The sequence below is a fragment of the Salvelinus sp. IW2-2015 genome, linkage group LG32 (genome assembly GCF_002910315.2).
Source record: "Salvelinus sp. IW2-2015 linkage group LG32, ASM291031v2, whole genome shotgun sequence".
NCBI classification, from domain to species: Eukaryota; Metazoa; Chordata; class Actinopteri; order Salmoniformes; family Salmonidae; genus Salvelinus; species Salvelinus sp. IW2-2015.
This window is the reverse complement of record NC_036871.1, coordinates 15,402,044-15,413,343: the sequence shown is the minus strand read 5'-3', so window position 1 is coordinate 15,413,343 and position 11,300 is coordinate 15,402,044. Positions and strand designations below refer to the sequence as shown.

Genomic DNA, 11,300 nt, shown 5'->3' with positions numbered 1-11,300 from the left:
ATGACATCAATGGAAAATCAAAATAGAGAAAAAATCAGCCAAGACTCAGAAAGAAAATTGTTAGAGCTCTCACAAGTCGGTTTCAATCCTTGGGAGCAGAGTTCCAATATGCTGAAGTACCGACTGTTCATCTGTACAAACACAATAGTACGCAAGTAAAACGCCATGGGACCACGCACTTATACCCTCATGGAAGACACGGTTTGTCTCCTAAAGAGATGAACGTACTGGGTCAAGGAGCAAATCAATACGCAAGAACAGCAAAGGACTTTAAGATGACTGGAAAGAAACAGCACCAAAAGTAATCTATATCCACTAGTCCCTGATCCGACATAACCTGAAAGGCCACTAGCAGCAAGGAAAAGCAAAATCCACCCAACTTATTGTGGGAAGCTTATGAAATGCTACCCGAAACGTTTGACCCAAGATAAACAATTTAAAGGCAATGCTACCAAATGTTAATTGAGTGTATGTAAACTTCTGACCCACTGGGAATGTGATGAAAGAAATAAAAGCTGAAATAAATCATTCTCTCTACTATTATTCTGACATTTCACATTCTTAAAATAAAGTGGTGATCCTAACTGACCTAAGAGATGGACTTTTTACGAGGATTAAATGTCAGGAATTGTGAAAAACTGAGTTAAAATGTATTTGGCTGAAGTGTATGTAAARTTCCGACTTCAACTGTACATAAACTGCGATAGGGAATTTCCCCGTAGATGGACGGATGTATTCCTCTCCGTTGTTTAAACATACTATCTATTATACAACTTCTCAGAGCTGAAGATATCCAGGCTCTTATAAACAGATTCTAGACCTACTGTATCAAAGGCTTTCTCAAAATCTGCTGTAAAGACTATACCTGGTTTCCCTATAGTACCATAGTTTACCATTATTTCTAGTAGTTGTCTAATGTTATCTCCAATATATCTTCCTTTCAAGACTCCTGTCTGATTGTGATAAATAATGTCCYGAAGGACCTTTTTAATTTGATGAGCAATACATTTTGTCAATACTATTGCATCACAACAGTGAAGGCTGTGGGGCCTCCAATTTGTTTTTGATACTGGAACTTTGTATTGCCCCCCTGGCTCCTGCGCCATTTAAAGGTKATTTCCGATTGAGCTGACATATGCAGCCTTTACCGTGAATGTGGTCTCCGCGAATGCGGGAACATTGCCTTTAAAACATGATCGGATTGAATCCCTTCAGGTTCACTGTTGTGATATTTTAGGTCCAAAGTAGCAAGTGGCTTTGATATTGTGTTAGCCGGCACAATCCTATTTAACCCTTTACACTGGTGGGAATTGGCCTATATGGATAGGCCWAATTTAAAATGTTTTTTARAGAATACAATTTTAAAATCATATGCATAACCATGGTAGCAATTGAAAGGTAACAGTTTGAAGATTTMGGGAAAATGATTAGACCAAAGTTGAGGACACAACAGATCACCTGACACAAGACTGAATCCAAAKATTACACTGTTTATTTCATGTGCATTTTACGTTTACTGTACTTTTCACCATATTTGTTGATAACGAAATCTGAAAATACTGTGGATACATTCAGTAACATGATAAGAATATTCCTGGAACATGTTGGGTAGGTGTAACATAAGGGTTTGAGTGAGAGGACTAACTGGTGTCTCCAATGGGACACACATCTCTCCAAAGTGCACAGTTCCTAAGTKATTTCAATGTACTTTTATGACTCAAAAAAGAGTCTTCAACACTAAGGTACTTTTTTGAGCTCTCTTAGTTGTGCCGTTGAGGGACTAGAGCAAGCACACTTGTAGTTGTTTTGTTTGGTACACAGCCCTGCATCCCGCCATCACGCAATTACTGTTGTTGTTTACGCAATTTAAAAACGGTCCATTATAAATCGCCATCTGGGTCAGGTGGGCATAATTTGAAAGCTTGTTCTATTGCCAACATGACTAGCTAAGTTATAAAAATACAATATTACAGTTTGGCTTTCTCAATGCAATTCCGGAAAATAGATCATCATTTTGGTGTGCATTGAAAGGAGTCATGAGTGCATTCAGGTGTGCATTCCACAGTGAATTCTCTTCACAACAGACAAACAGGCTCATTCTGTTCAGAACAACCCAGGGTTTGACGCCATGTCATCTTGTAACTGTACATCAAACATAGTGATCATAAACATTAATACTGTACATGACATGAGTTTTATGATATGGAAATGTGAAATGCACATTTGGACTCAGTGTTTGGCTTGCTTGTATGACATCAAAGTGGTATTTATTATAATCTTCAATGTCTCATCTTCCAAAATACATAGAGCCCTTTTCATTTACAGGATTTCCCTAACTCAGACAACCCAAAATCTGCAAAAGTTACCCAATTAGCGGGAGGGATGGGGGCAACTTCTTGTTGTGCGAGGTGCTTAAGTTCAGAACGGCTGTCAGTCAAAACCCATACAGCACTGTGAAGCACAGAGCCTGAGCWCTGATGTCATGTATAGCATACAGTATTACTGTACAGCCACTGCGTTCCAATTTAGGCATTTATCAGTGCACAAATCTGCCATTTTCAACCCGTATAAAATAAATGCTAAAATCCATTCCCCTTGAATGGGATTTGTGCTTACAGGGTAAGAAAACCATTATGTAATTTTGTAATTTGGGGGAACTATCCCTTTAAGTTGTACAGAACAAAAGCTATTGTCAGTACATTTTGGAATTAAATGATTTCTTCAATGCCTCATCATGTAACAGGTCGCTTTTACACACCCTTTCTCATTTGTTCTTCCTTTCTTGGCAAAATAATCTCTACTAATATCTAACAGGATATTATCAATCAATTACCAACCAATAAAACACTTAATTAACCATATCATTACAGTAGAACAACACATTGATGTGTGTTGGAGCCCTACAGGATCCAATCTCTGCCAACACACACTACAGTGTGGGCGTGAGTAGGGAGAGCGGGAGAGGCTATTTTCTGCTAGTTTGTCTAAATATTGTAATTTTTCTTGGCKACGCTCAGTGTTGATTTCTTAGGAAGTTTCTGTTAATTTAGAGTGACGTCTCGTTTATTAGCGACTTGATGGCTTTTTACAGCGGTGCCATGGTGACAGGAGTGTGTGTGTGAGTGACAAGAACTGCTTCTTCCACCTCCCCCCCCCCCCATTATAATTGAAAAGCATTATTCACAAAAGCATTGTACTTCAGCTTCTCAGACTTCTCTGTTGCGTTATTGAATAATAACTTTGAACTGCTTTGCTCTGTTCTCATAGAAGTGGAAAAAAACAAGAATAATCATAATCGTTCACAGAGTCTGGGACCACCTGTGATTTACTCTTTTTCCAAGGCGTTTATTGAGTGCATTTTTAGTACAATAGTTGTCAGAAAGTTACTGCTTACAAACTCGGACACATACTCGTCACAATATACAAGTGGTAGCTATASAGAAAGGGAAACAAAGGCAAGAAAACACGTATTCGGTTCCTACGTCCTGTGTGTACCACAACGTGAGGTTATCATCCCTGTCGTGCTGTCTTCATCCTTATTGGCTGTCCTGAGCAATGCTGGGTCTGCTGTGTGTGTGTGTGTGTGTGTGTGTGTGTGTGTGTGTGTGGTGTGTGGTTGTGTGTGTGTGTGTGTGTGTCCATTATCTGAAATAGAAGAACACACAAATAGAGGAATTATCTTCAACTAAAATGACCCTTTTCTGAAACATAGATTTAACTACACGTTTATTCAACAGCAATCATCAGATGAATGGACACACCCAGGCCCACTTTTCAGACAAAGTTGTAACAAAAATGAAAATCAAAGTAATACACAATTTAATATATATGTTTTTTTTAGGAGGAGAGAATGGGACAATGACAGCAAATTCTGAAATGGCTATTATGGAGAGAGTGCTAATTGCTTTTTCATGTCACGATTCTGAAGTGGAATGCTATTAGAGTCAGAATGTTAATAAATCCAACATTAGCAAATGGAAAACGAGAAAAATGGGAATTACAGACTGCTCTGTCATCTCATTCATAGACAGGCATGTTGAATGGCAAATACTTGAGACGTGCCTGAATGGAAGCGTAATGGATTGAAATTAGATCCCTCCATTGAATAAACAGACATCATTAATCAGAAGAATGAATAGGTATGCGCAGGGTACTCCGGGCTTGTGTGAATGATGTTGAAAGGGATTTTAAAAGCTAGGTTTCAACCTAAAGAGCTTAATGTATAGGTTGTCATATAGGGTTTACTGAAACAGCTCAGGTGGTCGTAGGCTGTAGCTGAACTACAACAATTAGAACCTACACCAATATACCTTACTTGATGTATAGAGCTACTGTTTCATAGTCCGTCAAACCCTCCCCACTCCCTCTCTTCTCTCATCCCTGCTCATGTTCCCAATAGACACCCACTATCAGGTCTCGGCACACTCTCTCTTCATTAAGAGATAGACCGCCGTGCAGTAGCTGTGACAGCGGACTCCTTGGTGTGTGTGTGTATGCCTMTGTGTGTGTATGCTGGCCCCAGCCTCATCTGTCTCCCTCCCCGCGGCTGATCAGACCTCTGTTAGACTGAGGCCCTGAGGCCCCAGCAGGTGGCCTGGTCCCGTGCCTGCCTGGGTGCACTGGAGCAGAGAGCCCGAGATGCAGCCATTTCTCAGCCACAGCCAGCTGGGCAGGCCCAGCGAGGCCCAGACCCACATCCAGACCTGGGCCTGAGACAGGTTTTTTACACTCAGGATAAATGAGCTGGAGCCTGGCCATGAGAAGGAGCGAGGGATGGGTGGATGGATGTGAGACAGAAGGGAAAAGGAAGGGGTGAGGGGTGGGTGGATGGATGTGAGACAGAAGGGAAAAGGAAGGGGCGGGAGGGTGGAATGGATGTGGACAGAAGGGAAAGGGAAGGTGGGAGGGAGGAGTGGATGGATGTGAGACAGAAGGGAAAGGAAAGGGGGAGGATGCGGTGAATGGATGTGAGACAGGTACAGGGAAACAGCACAGAGTAGGGGTAATTGGTGGCTGATGGATGTGAGTACAAAAAAAGGAAGAGGATGGGTGGGTGGAGTGAGACAGAAGAAGGGAAGGGAAGGGGAGGGAATGGATGTGAGACAGAAGGGAAAAGGAAGGGCGAGGATGGGGTGGATGGATGTGAGACAGAAGGAAAAGGAAGGGGAGGGATGGTGATGGATGGAGACAGAAGGGGAGAAGGGAGGGATGGTGGGATTGGATGTGAGACAGAAGGGAAAAGGAAGGGGTGAGGGGGTTGAGGATACTTAATAATCTGCTAATGGGCTGCGATTGATTTCTAATTTCAGATGCCAAGGTGGGTACCTCAGTCTTAGTCATGGAGCCACACCTCTCCTAAAGTAATAACCCATTGCTTGGCACAGGAGTGCAGCAGGCTAGCCAATTCCACAGAGTGGTTAGTAGAACAGCAGTCTATGATATCTGTGTTTGGGGAAACAGCAGTTTGTCATGACCTGACACCTGAGGATGTAGTTACAAGAAAATCGATGCAATGAGAGATTACAACCAGACAAAATCTGGTTAAGGTGTCTCGTGTTCCAATATTAGACACTTGCCATAGGCCTACTCTGTAGGTGATCAAACATAGGCATACTTGATTTTCCCCCTGCTGTCCCTGGAAGGATTAATTAATATGGCCAATTCACAGCTAACGAGGATTTTGCTATATCTACAGTGTAACATGGGTTGTTACCTTCGCATTGATTGCCTACTTTAGTAAAGTGGACATTTCAGTGGGTTGGTGACTACACTTATTCATAATTGTATGTTTTGATCTGATTGGGAATAACCCAATTCCCTTTGGTTTCGTCACAGTTATCAGAGCAGTTGCACCATCTTCAACCAGGTTCCTTCACCTTGCTGTCAGACATAGTTGAGATTCAGTGTGATTGGTGCAAGACCAGACAGCCATCTATCTCTAAGACTACACCACACCAATCACACTGCAATCACAGGCTTCTAGCATACACAAGAGCTGGGCTAGTAGTACAATCAACCCTGTGTACCAAAGCCCTCAGACTCATCATGTCAGCTTCTCCTCCTGGACCACCATTTACTCCATCTTCAGACATACTTCAGAAGAATACTCTCGCTCTAACTCAAATAGTATCCATGTCCTCAGTAGCCCCCATCTCAAGACGGGGGCTACTGAGTAGCCCCCATCTCCCCCTATGGCTCACTGAGTCATCCATTGATGTCAGTGTACGACTAAGTGAACATTTGACTTAAGTGGAAATTAAGATTCACCCCGTTATGGACATATTGTCACGGATCCCTCCAGAACTGTCTCATCATGCACACCTAGTCCCCATTTCCCTGATTGTAATTGWATAAATGTGCCCATTGGTTTCCATTGGGCAGTCGATTATTGTTCCARTGTCCGTAATCGTGTGAGTACCTGTGTGGGTGTTGTTTTGGCTTTCGTGCCGCTTGTATTGCGCAGATGATTACGGGTCTCGCRCTGGTGTATTTACTCAAGGTACTCCTCGCTCTTTTGTTTGGGTTTCAACACTGTGTTTTGTAAATGTGTTTCTTTGGTCTTCGTCCRCTTGCATTTACACGGCACGCTGTAATTTGGGTAGTAAAAACCAATATTACGCATTCCTGCGCCTGTCTCCCGATCCCTATACCAACGTGACACATATACATGAATATTGGCCAAAGTAGGTAGAGCAGTCACTGAGCAATACTTACAATTGACATAGCTTTTAGTGTACTAGTAATATCTGTAAAACTAGCCACTTTAGGTAACAGGTGTGTGGGGATTGAAGTCCAAGAGGAACTCCTCTCTTTAGGTAACATGTGTGTGAGGGTTGAAGTGCGAGCGGAACAACTTTCTTTAAGGTAACATGTGTGGGGATGGAAATACAAGAGGAACAACTTTCTTAAAGGTAACAGGTGTGTGGGGATGGAAATGCAAGAGGAACAACTTTCTTAAAGGTAACAGGTGTGTGGGGATGGAAATGCAAGAGGACAGACTTCCTTGTGCGGAGTGCACACACACACACGACACAACACACACACACACACACACAGCACAAACATAGACACACCACACGACACGACACACACACACACGACACACCACACCACACACACCACACACAACACACACACAAACAACACACACACACACAGCACAGTGTGGGGAGATGTGAGATGTATTGATTAGTTCATGGGCTGTTTATACGATATGGCTGCCTCTCTCTACAACCAGAATGCCTAGAAAATGAAGGCCCTGTTTTTAATGGCAAACCACAGGCAAACCGCCTGAAATCATAAACTTGACCCCAGCAACTCCCTCTTTCAGATAATTTCTTTCATTACTGTAACTGTTTACCAAAAAACACATGAGGATGTACAGCATGATTTTCCTCGCCAATACAGTTACTATCAGGATCAATAGCAGATGCAGTACATACCGTAGACCTTGGCCAGCAGACGAGACACTATCCACTCTCCTTCCCATTCTTGATGGTTCCAATCACTCCAACAAACAACAAACAAGAGGCAATAAAGAAAAATACAGTCTGTACAAGTAAGTGCTCACCAGCAAGATATGGCATGAATACACTTACATTTAACATGGGCTCTTCAGAGAAGGAACATTTTGTTACTTTTTTTTATCCCTATAGTTGTTTTATACACATCTACAGAAAGAGTCATTTGTACATGGTCCTTTGTACATTTACTTCCAGGTCAAAATTCATTCAGGATTGTCCATGTGACCCCTCAGCATTGGGGAAAGAAACAAAATGGTGTCTTTATGTTTTGTCCTCCAGAGGGCTAGGTGGCGCTGTAGAGAAACTACATTATGAGTCCATCTCCATCACAATCCAGTCCACAAAAACGTCATCTTTGCCAAAAAGGCAAGCAGAGAGAGTTTCGTGCATACATATTCATACAGGTCACCTTCAATATGAAGATTTATTCAGAAGATATATTCATATTTAGTTAGAGATATACATATTTATATATATTCTCAGAATCTGGGTGAGGCRGTTTCACTAGTCCTTTGGCAAGGCCATCAGCCCAGACATCCACAGGTAGTGTTAAAGTGAAAACATGGTAGAGAATTTCATTCCCTGCTTTCATGGTGGAAAAGCAAAACACAATACCAACAAAATGTCAGAGAAGCTCTCCTTTCCAGCCAGTTCAACTTTGGTCGACCTTGAGGAGATCTCAAAAATGTCAAAAGTTTCAAATGAAAAAATATAAGGTGAGAAAAATGTAAAATCAACCATTCACCACTGTATGTCTCTGTATCATTGTTCCGTATGTGTGTATATTGAGCATGTATATAGAGGTTGAATTGCTTTCTTTCTGTACGCATTTCATACTGCTGCTCCTAGCCAGACCAATGCATCCTCATTTCAGTCTTTGAAGAAGGCCGGGGTCAAATGACAAATCAGGGGCCTTCTGATGACATGGGCTGAATCCCAAATCACTCCCTTCCCATTGCTCTTCCATCTGAGTGGTCACGCGCACCTGCGCCATATGCACAAGTGTACCAAAGCTAAGGGAGTGAAAATGAGGGTTAATTTAACCCTCTCACAGCCACTTCGGCCAAGCCAGAAAGGCTGCAGGCTTCATAGCGAAGTGCTACGGGTCGGGGGTCATTCGGTGAGGGGTGTAGTCCTATCCCGACACGCACCTCAATATGTTTGGAGAGTGCGTGCCTAGTTATATGCCACATGCATTTGTTTACGTCTGATTTCAAGACACGTAACCGATTAAATACTTCCCAAATGAAATGTGAAACTGTTACTGAGGTTTATATCTTGTAAAATGGCCTAGGGGGATTTGTTKYTTRCTCACTGGGCKCAGACGMCAGTTCAACATCATTTTTTAAATGTACATTTGGTTGAGTTGTCAACTAACGTGAATTCAATGTGAAATCAACAAAAAATGTCGCTATGACTTTGGATTTACGTTCAAAGTTAGGTGGAAAAAATATGAAATTCCCTCGTTTGACCACATTGAGGACTATTTGCAAATCCAATCAATTTTCCACGTTGGTTCAACATCATATTTATTGTTGAAYTGATGTGGAAACAACGTTGATTCAACCAGTTCTTACCCAGTGGGTTGAATTTAATGCTCGTTTTATTATTTAAAAGTGAAACATCAATTGCCACGAGTGTGTCCAAAGGTGATGGATGTATTCATCCATCCACTCTCTGGAAGTCAACCTCTGAGTTTCGTCACCAACACGTGACGAGTTGGTAAGGGAGGGGGGTGGTTTGGGATTCACCGATGATCTTCCTCTTCAAAATGTCTTCCATTTCCTCCTCTCCAGTCTAACATCATCCAGTCAAGACATACATCTGATATTCCCAAAGACTCAATCTCTGTGTCAGTACCAACATATTCTATTATGTAGACCTCACAGATTAAGATTGAGAAAAAAACAGCCTTTGAACACATTGAACTCTACATCATAACTCAGAATAACTCAGATTAGTGGAAGTTGATAGTTAGTCTTCGTCTGGACCCTGACCTCCTGGGTAATGATGTTTGATTATATGTTCGATGGGATTAGATGAGAATGATAGTCTCGACCCTGGCGCGTTCCGACGGGTCGGGGGTCATTCGGTGAGGGGTGTAGTCCTTTCTGCTGTAGTCCCTGCAAACCCGAATGCTGCCCGCCCCGTGGCATGGCGCCCCCTCCAGTCATGCCACGGCAGTGGGCGACTGGCACTGGCTCATCTGCACCCGCATGGAGGCGACGTTACTGAGGATCTTCTTCTGGTGGCCCCCCAGGGTGACACCTATCCTCAGGAGGTCTCTGGAGATAGAGAGGCAGGGAGATGGGAAGAGAGGGATAGAAAGAGGGAGAGCGAGGAAATACGTCAGTATTGCGTCTGCATCGCTGAAGAAGCAAGTACATAAACACYCATTCATTTGGTCTGTAATACATTTACACATATAACCAAAGCCCCAAATAATTACTTTCAGGACGGTTAGCCACTGGCTGTGAAGGAGAAAACAACAAACACATATTCCATTAACTTTGTCTGCCTCTCAGCTTTTTTTCTCTTTGATTGACAATTAAAACCATGTCGCTACATTTTAGAAACAACATTTTGAAGCCAGATAGATTTCTTAGGGCCAATATTTGGACAGGATCATTTTAAATTAGATGTGTGCGAACATGCACGCTTGCTCACATGAGTGTTTCTGTGTGTGTGTGTGTGTGTGTGTGTGTGTGTGTGTGTGTGTGTGTGTGTGTGTGTGTGTCAACATATTCTATTATGTGACCTCACAGATTAAGATTGAGAAAACAAACGCCTTTGAACACATTGAACTTCTACATCATAACTCAGAATAACTCAGATTAGTGGAATTGATAGTTAGTCTTCGTCTGGACCCTGACCTCCTGGGTAATGATGTTTGATTATATGTTCGATGGGATAGATGAGAATGATAGTCTCGACCCTGGCGCGTTCCGACGGGTCGGGGGTCATTCGTGAGGGGTGGTAGTCCTTTCTGCTGTAGTCCCTGCAAACCCGAATGCTGCCCGCCCCGTGGCATGGCGCCCCCTCCAGTCATGGCCACGGCAGTGGGCGACTGGCACTGGCTCATCTGCACCCGATGGAGGCGACGTTACTGAGGATCTTTCTTCTGGTGGCCCCCCAGGGTGACACCTATCCTCAGGAGGTCTCTGGAGATAGAGAGGCAGGGAGATGGGAAGAGAGGGATAGAAAGAGGGAGAGCGAGGAAATATACGTCAGTATTGCGTCTGCATCGCTGAAGAAGCAAGTACATAAACACACATTCATTTGGTCTGTAATACATTTACACATATAACCAAAGGCCCCAAATAATTACTTTCAGGACGGTTAGCCACTGGCTGTGAAGGAGAAAACAACAAACACATATTCCATTAACTTTCTCTGCCTCTCAGCTTTTTTTCTCTTTGATTGACAATTAAAACCATGTCGCTACATTTTAGAAAACAACATTTTGAAGCCAGATAGATTTCTTAGGGCCAATATTTGGACAGGATAATTTAAAATTAGATGTTGGCGAACATGCCCGCTTGCTCACATGAGTGTTTCTGTGTGTGTGTGTGTGTGTGTGTGTGTGTGTGTGTGTGTGTCTGTGTGTGTGTGTGTGTGTTTTGGTGTGTGTGTGTGTGTGTGTGGTGTGTGTGTGTGTGTGTGTGTGTGTTGTGTGTGTGTGTGTGTGTGTGTGTGGTGTGTGTGTTTGTGGATGCATGTACTGTACACCTGTGAATGTGTGTGTGTGTACGCAAGACTGCATGCGTTGTGAGCGCT

At 42.8% G+C, this 11,300-nt stretch overlaps 1 pseudogene; it reads right to left on the bottom strand.

Moving 5' to 3' along the window:
* Positions 1 to 3,319: 3,319 nt before the first annotated feature.
* The window catches only part of LOC111956601 (ephrin type-B receptor 1-like), a 320,496-nt pseudogene continuing 312,515 nt past the window's right edge, over positions 3,320 to 11,300 (bottom strand).